This window comes from Rhinopithecus bieti, unplaced genomic scaffold (assembly GCF_001698545.2).
Source record: "Rhinopithecus bieti isolate Rb0 unplaced genomic scaffold, ASM169854v2 scaffold_3067, whole genome shotgun sequence".
Taxonomy (NCBI): domain Eukaryota; kingdom Metazoa; phylum Chordata; class Mammalia; order Primates; family Cercopithecidae; genus Rhinopithecus; species Rhinopithecus bieti.
Genome location: NW_016804208.1, coordinates 1,089,061 through 1,094,699, shown reverse-complemented (window position 1 = coordinate 1,094,699; position 5,639 = coordinate 1,089,061). Strand labels below are relative to the sequence as shown.

The 5,639-nt window shown below is 44.8% G+C and overlaps 1 pseudogene; it reads left to right on the top strand.

The window, feature by feature from the left end:
* Positions 1 to 3,501: 3,501 nt before the first annotated feature.
* Positions 3,502 to 5,230, top strand: LOC108526421 (pescadillo homolog pseudogene; annotated as a pseudogene).
* Positions 5,231 to 5,639: the final 409 nt, after the last annotated feature.

The following is a 5,639-nucleotide window of genomic DNA, read 5'->3' as shown; positions in this document are numbered from 1 at the left end:
GAGACAATGTTAGTTTTCCAACACATTTGCAGAATTTTTTTTTTTTTTTTTTTTTTTTTTAGAGACAGAGTCTTTCTCTGCCCACCACACTGAAGTGCAGTGGCGTGATCACAGCTCGCTGCAGCCTGGAACTCCTGGACCAATAGATTCTCCTACTTCAACCTCCTAAGTAGCTGAGACTATAGGCATGCACCACCATGCCTGGCTAATTTATTATTTTTTGTTTTGTTTTGTTTTGTTTGAGACAGGGTCTTGCTCTGTGGCCCAGGCTGGAGTGCAGTGGTGTGATCTTGGCTCACTGCAACCTCCACCTCCAGGGCTCAAGTGATCATCCCACCTCAGCCTCCTTAGCAGCTGGAGCTACAAGTGCACCACCATGCTTGCTAATTTTTCTATTTTCAGTAGAGACGGGGTTTCACCATGTTGCCCAGGTTGTTCTCAAACTCCTGGGTTCCAGCAATCTGCCCCACTCAGCCTCCCAAAGTATTGCAAACTACTGGGATTACAGGTGTGAGCCACCACAGTCAGCCTCTTTTTGTTCTTAATAATTCATAATTCCTTGTCAGTCCACCCTTCAAAGAGCCATGGCTGTCTAACTCAGATTACAGAAAGTCAGATGGGACAGAAGACTGTGGCTCAAAGAGGATATCCCTGCCAGAGAAGAAGAAAAAGCTAGTCTGTTCATTCCTGAAGACTGTGAAGCCAAAACTTCAATGGGGGGGCTATCCATGAATAGAGGGATTGTGTGCAATTTTACTTCTCTCTTGTGTACTTACTTATATATTCCTATATTAAACAAGGAACATGCATTACTTCTAAAATAAGTAAAGAAAGACATTAAGGAGCCATTTTTTTAAGAGAATGATATGCTACAGTCCATGAAATGAATTCCAATCAACAATAAAATATTTAATGCTCGGACACATTACAATCAGTATTAAAAGGAAAAACAAGAAGCAATGTCATTATGAACATTGAGTGTCATTTGAGATTTCTGTCTACTTTGAGGTCTGAATGCTCTGAGCCCTGAAAATAATAATAAAAGTAATTTTGAGAAAGTAAAACAGGACCTCTCTTGAAAGGTTAAGAAAGCTGGGATGAAAGAAGAAAAGAGGGACAATTTATCAACAAGTTCAAATTGTCATAAAAATGATATTGACCAGCTGTTCACCACCTCCATTAAGGACAGAACAAGACAAACATGTATCACATTGCAATGAGTTTGTTGTTCAACAGTAAAACAACCTTCCCTAAGATAAATGGGATAGATACTGAAATTCATAGCTCTATATCCCTGGAAATACTTTAATATACATGGGCAACTCTTGAGGGTCTGCATATACAGTTTTGCACAGAAGCCAGACAAGTTACATTTTTGCAAGTCTAACATCACTCTAATCCAATGGATTTAAACTATTTGAATCGTGATGAGAGGCCTTCATGTAGTGCTGTATACAAAACAAAGTTTCTCCTGTTGTATTTAAGTTAACTCAACTGTAAGCACACTAACACCCAACTTGTGAAAACAGTTGACCAAAATTTAGGCTTCTCCAGAATATTCTCCAAAAGAAACTTTGCAGCAGAAAGATTTTAGAATAATATTGGACCTCTACTTAGGTTTTCTCTTTTGCTAAACTATAATGAGAACTGGAATTATAATTGGACATGATGGACTCATTCAACTTGAACCCATTAAACTGATTATGCCAAAACTGTGGTATTCTGATTCCGTGGGGAGTGAAGGGGGTGTAAATTAAAAGAACATCTATGTTCCTGTACCAATAAACTCTATAAATCTAGTTTCCTGTGTTTCATATTTATATTTAATATTTATGCAATGATTATTCATTAAACATATCACAATAGGCCAAATATTTATGCGATACTTTACAGCACTCAAACTTTTCTATCTGTGCCCTTATCTGATCCTTGCAACAACACTGAGCAGGCTCCAAATTTTATCTTTTTAATGATTCTGGAACTAAGGTTCAGAAAAGTTAAGTGATTGGCTCATGTTTACTCATCTAGTAAGCATTAAAGACTAAAACTGGGGTCGTATGACTAATCCTTCAAGTCTCTTTCTGTTTCACCATTCTTCTCTACATTGTCCATTCTTTAGAATTTCACAGTATAGTTGGTGACACGCAGTTAAAATGGTAAAGAGTATTAATATGAAAATAACCCCATAAGGCAATGCAAAATTCACAGGAACCCATATAATCAAAGAGCGAGATTGTAGCATAAATTACAAGGGCTGCTAGAATTTAGACAACCAAAAAATAATGGTGACCAGAGGAGGCAAAAACTGATTAAGGAAATGACTTCATATGCTAAAATATGGATAAAGCTTTTTAGACTAAGAAGGGAAGGAAAAACATTTCAGTTAAAGGGAATGGCAGAAGCACTAAGTGGGAACCTCAGTGGTAGCTTCAGAGGACCATGAAGAGATTAGCTGGAGTGCAGGGTCCACAAAGAGTCAGGAGGATGTATGGCAGGATCTGGGAGAACCTTGAATCGGGTAGAATTAATATTGACTAAATATCATTTTACTCTAGGCACTTTATAAGTCTGACATCATCTATTTCTGAAATACCCTCAGGGTAATTACCAACCCTATTTTCCAGATGAGGAAATTGATATTTCAGTCATATTAAGTGGTTTGTCCAAAATCCTGTAGCTACTAGTGTGAATTACCAAAAAATGACCACAATTTCCTGTCCTAGAAAGCATTCCCCTTTTCAATATGCCTTTGCCTCTTCTCCCAAACAGAAATGTAGACTATTTCTCCAACCCTTGGCTCAGGACTGGACTTGTCATAGAAATGTATCAGGAGCAGCATGGTTGCCAAAGCTAGGACCTAAGACACCTTGCAACATAGGTTTTTGTCAACTGGGAATGCAGTAGCCCTGTGAGCACAAAGCAGCTGGCCTAGACTCCTGGAGGATGAAAGGCCACGTAAAGGAGAACCTCAGTGCCGCAACCAAGAGCCAGCAGATACTGCCTGAGATGAGTGGGACTTATATCCATCTGGGATTTTCCAGTTGACCCTCCTTCCAACTAATTGCAGCTGCATGAGTAAGACTGGGTGAGACTGGCAGAGGAACCCAACCAACACCCAGTATCATAAGAAGTCATCATTCTTATTTTCAGGTATTTCTAAACTTGATTCCTTCTATCATATGATGCCACTAGTGAAATTGAAAATTTTCCAGTTGTTAATTGGAAGCTATTTTAAATATTTGAGCTAGAGAAAGAAATGAAGAGAATACTATTCTGAACAATGAAGTTGGCATTCTAAACTTGCAGAGAAGAAAGCTGAGGTACTTAGTAATTATAACAACTTGGGTTCTAGTTACTGAGTATCATAAAGGTGGTTTGAATTGAGAAGGCAACTTGCCCGCTTACTAATTTCTCTCTCTCTTTCTTAGTAATAAAAACCTTGTTGGGAGGAAGTGGCGCTGTCCATCTGCGCAGCTCTAGTCGGCTCCTTAACATGGAGCCATGGGAGGCCTTGGGAAGAAGAAGTATGAACGAGGCTCAGCCACCAACTACATCACCCAGAACAAAGCCTGTAAGAAGCTCCAGCTAAGCCTGGCTGACTTTAGGCGGCTGTGCATTCTGAAGGGCATTTATCCCCATGAACCCAAACACAAGAAGAAGGTTAACAAGGGTTCTACATTGGCCCGAACTTTTTACCTTATCAAAGACATCAGGTTTCTCCTCCATGAAGCCATCATCAACAAGTTCCGAGAATACAAGGTGTTAGTCCGGGAGGTCCAGAAGGCCTATGGGAAAAGCAAGTGGAAACACTGTAGACCATCTAAAGGACAATAAGCCCAACTACAAACTTGACCACATCATCAAGGAATGGTACCCCACGTTCATCGATGCCCTGTGGGACCTGAATAACGCCTTCTCCCTGTGCTTCCTCTTTTCCACCTTCCCACAGACTGGCAAGGGCAGTGTACAGACCACTCACCATGGAGTTCATGCACTACATCATCGCTGCTCGTGCCCTGCCACAAGGTCTTTCTGTCCATCAAAGGCATTCACTACCAGGTCAAGGTCCTGGGACAGCACCACTTATGCCTTCTCCCATGACCACCCAGCAGACATGGACTACAGGGTCATGGCCACCTTCACCAAGTTCTAGGCCACCCTGCTGGGCTTCGTCAACTTCTGCCTCTGCCAGTGATTCAACCTCCACCACCCACTAAAGCTCAAGGGTCAGGCCCAAAGAGAGGCAAAGGCCATTGAGGGCACCCATGCGTTGGACTCCAATAGCTCCATGGAGAAATTGGCAGCCCTCAGTGCCAGCCTGGTCTGCATGGTGGTGCCTGCCACAGAGGAGAAGCCCAAGGTGGATGAGTTTCCCACCGATGGGGAGACGTCAGCACAGAAGAAGACAGCAGGAAGGAGCTGGAGGCACAGGAGAAGCACAAGAAGCTTTCTGAGAGCCTAAAGTTCTTCCTGAACCTAGAGGTGCCCCGTGAGGCCCTGGCCTTCGTCATCAGGAGTTTTTTGGGGGAAGTGTCCTGGGACAAGTCTTTGTGCATTGGGGCCACCTATGACGTCACGAACTCTCACATCACCCACCAGATTTTCGACCGGCCTGGGCAGCAGACCTCCATCATTGGCAGGTGCTACTTGCAGCCCTAGTGGGTGTTTGACTTGGTAAACGCTAGGCTTCTCCTCCCCGTGGCAGAGTACTTCCCTGGGGTGCAGCCAGCCCCACACCTTTCACCTTTTGTGACCGAGAAGGAAGGAGATTACATCCCACCTGAAAAGCTGAGGCTGCTGGCTTTGCAGCGGGGAGGGGACCCAGGAATCCTGAATGCGTCGGAAGAGAAGGAGGAAGAGGAAGACGACAACAAAGGTGATAGTGATGAAGGGGGAGAAAAGGAAGAGGAGGAGGAGGAGGAAGATGCAGAGGCTGGTTCAAAAAAAAGGAGGAAGAGGCCCACCTGGCAGCCCTGGAGGAGCAGAGGATAAAGGGGAAGACAGGCACCTTGAAGTTGGAGGATGAGCAGCGGCTAGCCCAGGAGGAGGAGAGGGAAGCCAAATGCCTGGCCATTATGATGATGAAGAAGCGGGAGAAGTACCTGTACCAGAAGATCATGTTTGGCAAGAGGTGAAAAACCAAGAAGCCAACAAGCTGGTGGAGAAGCGGAAAGCCCACGATGAGGTGGTGAGGTCTGAGAAGAAGGCCAAGAAGCCAAGGCTGGAGTGAGTGCCAGTGGCCCCTCACAGGACAAAGGCCAGCTCCTAGCAGCTGGACGTGGCAGAGGCAGGCCAGAGGACCTAAGTGTGATGAACACAGTCGCTCTTCTCCTCCTCCTTTCTCCAGCCAGTGATACACTCACTGTAAAAAGAGGACCCCTCATGCTCTCTGGCGGGGCTGGTGGACAGCCCTGGCCTCCTTTGGATGGAGCTGCCCTGCCGGTGCCTAGGCAGAGAAGAGGTCTCTATGCCCAGACTGATTCTGTGCTCCTAGGAGCCACTGATAGGAGGGGCAGGGACCCACCCAGCCCCTTACCTGCTGCCTCCATTCACCCTGGCTTTCCACAGCCCCCTCCCACACAGTTGGACCCATGCTTCTCAGGGTGCTGTGACGGAGTGAGGGTGGAGGGAGCATTTGT